Source organism: Suncus etruscus, chromosome 5, assembly GCF_024139225.1.
Source record: "Suncus etruscus isolate mSunEtr1 chromosome 5, mSunEtr1.pri.cur, whole genome shotgun sequence".
NCBI classification, from domain to species: domain Eukaryota; kingdom Metazoa; phylum Chordata; class Mammalia; order Eulipotyphla; family Soricidae; genus Suncus; species Suncus etruscus.
This window is the reverse complement of record NC_064852.1, coordinates 124,094,452-124,096,942: the sequence shown is the minus strand read 5'-3', so window position 1 is coordinate 124,096,942 and position 2,491 is coordinate 124,094,452.

Here is a 2,491-nt window from a genome sequence, read left to right as displayed (position 1 = left end):
CTACATAATCAACATAGTAAATGGACATGGCTCTATCAAAAACCAAACAGTATACTCTCAAATAGTTTAAATGTGCCTGTATTGAATCCTGTGACATGCAGTGAGAAATCCAAAATTTAAGCACCTATAACCAACATGCCTCACTAAAAGAGTGATCCAATTTGATCTTATGCCCGAAGTGAAGAATTTGGATTTTGCCTATATCCTAATTGAGTAATCTCAGACCAATGTCTGTCACTTCCTTTTTGCTTTCTTGTTGTGTCTGTTCTCTGCATTACACGGAGTGAGCTCCCTTGTGCAGGATGTCCACTTCCTGGGTAAGATTGCAGGCTGTATCTCCCCCGCTCAGTCATGCACAAGGGAATTAGTTACAGAACTGCACCATGAACCAAACTAAGAAAAATATCTGGTGGGCTATGTTCTCCCAAACTTAATGATCCCTTAAAATAACAATAAAAAATAAAAAATAAAAAAAAATAATAATCTCTACCTTTTGATTTCGGAACTGCTATGATGGTGGCCCCATGCCCTAAATGTTTGGGAATGTGAGTCACTGCCAGAAAAATACAGAGCCAACTGCTCCTTGTAGCAAGAATCAGGAATGTTTATAACTTTTTCTCATCAAGCTCCTGAGATAGCTCAGTGGTGGGAATGCCTGTTTTGCATGCAGGAAGCAAAGGTTCAGTTCTTGGTACCACCAAGAACCACCAAGAATGACCTCTAAGTATTGAGAAGGAAGTAATCCTTGAACATGCCGGATGTGGACCTTCTAACACCAAAAATTGTTCATATTCCATCACCTATATATGTCTATTGTAAATACAGATGTGGGTAGGACATCACAGGAGTTGAGATATAGATAATATTTCTTTTTAATTTTTTTGGTTTTGGGACCACATCCGGAGACACTCAGGGGTTACTCCTGGCTATGCACTCAGAAATTGCTCCTGGTTTGGGGGACCATATAGGACACTGGGGGATTGAACTGCGGTCAGTCCTAGGTCAGTGAGTGCAAGGCAAACACCTTACCACTTGCACCACTGCTCTGGCCCCTAGATAATATTTCAATATATGTAAATAATGTTATTATAACTTTTAATGTTCATTATATAAACCTATACACTGAAAGTCTATTTCTATTTGACAGAAAAGAAGAAGAGATAAATAAGTTAACTGTAATAGGTTAAAAATATCTTGTAACTCTTAGGGCTATAATGATAGCATAATGGGTAATCCAAACTGGGTTCTTTCCCCTGCATCCCCTATGTTCTTCTGAGCCAGCCAGTAGTAATTTCTGAGCACAGAGCCAGGAGCAACCCTTGAGTACTACTGGGTGTGGTCCCCAAACCAAAGAAACAAAAAATTTTGTAACTCTTGCATGCTACTGAAAATTTAGTTCTCTATTAGGAAGCTGGATAAGAGACACAGGCTCAGAAATAAATAAATATCTATATAATATATATATACATACATATATATACATATATATATATAGCAATGCTTAAAACATTTTATGTAGTATGGAGAAACCCAGGCAATACAGTTCTTAATATTTTTAAAAGCTTTTTTAAAGACCAAAACTAGAGGGCAGCAGGTTGGGTGCTTGCATTGCATGTGCTCAATGAAGATTTAATATATACATATAGTACCACAGATAGTCCACCAGAAGTGATTCTTGAATATAGAACCAGGAATAAAGATGTACAAGACCAGGTATGGTTCTCCAAAAATCAATAAAAACAAAATTATCATTAGAGGAGGAATTCATAATACAGTGGTTAAAGCCATTGTCCCAGCACCCCCATATGACCTATAAATCCCACTAGGAGTGAATTCTTCGTGAAGAACCAGCAATAATACCTGAGCACTACCAGGTATGTCCCCTAAATAGAAACATATATGCATTTTTTATTGTAATTATTTATTACAAGAAACCAGATATAATGGGATTTTTCTTTCCTCTTATTTCCTTTGTCATTGTTGTTGTTGCTATTTGGCCCAGGTGGTGACCTCAGTCAAGGGTGCCTATGTTTCAATGGGAGAGTCTATGGCTATAGGAACTTCCCATGAGAGTTCCTGGGTCCATCCCATAGAGGCTACAACTCACAGTACAAGGGGGCCCTTAGGGCTATATTCAGGGATGCTTAGAGGTACCACATGGTGCCAGGAATAAATCAGAATGTAACCAGGAGTGTCATATGCCTTAATCCCTGTATCTTTTCGACCCCCATTGTTACTGTATTATGATGATCAGGAAGACTGCATGCCTGGCTATGGTGCACAGGCTGTTGTTGTTGTTGTTGTTGTTTTTGGTTGATGTGCTCACCATGGTCAAACTCCTTCCCTTGTGCTGCTTTCACACATTCTGGTTGCAGTGCTCATGAGAGGTAGCTGTGACACTCACACACTGATTCTCAGAAGTTGCCCTTCTAAACCATGGTGTTCAGGCTTGCACAGGCATGGTGTGGTTCCAGGAGAAATCCTTTGTAGA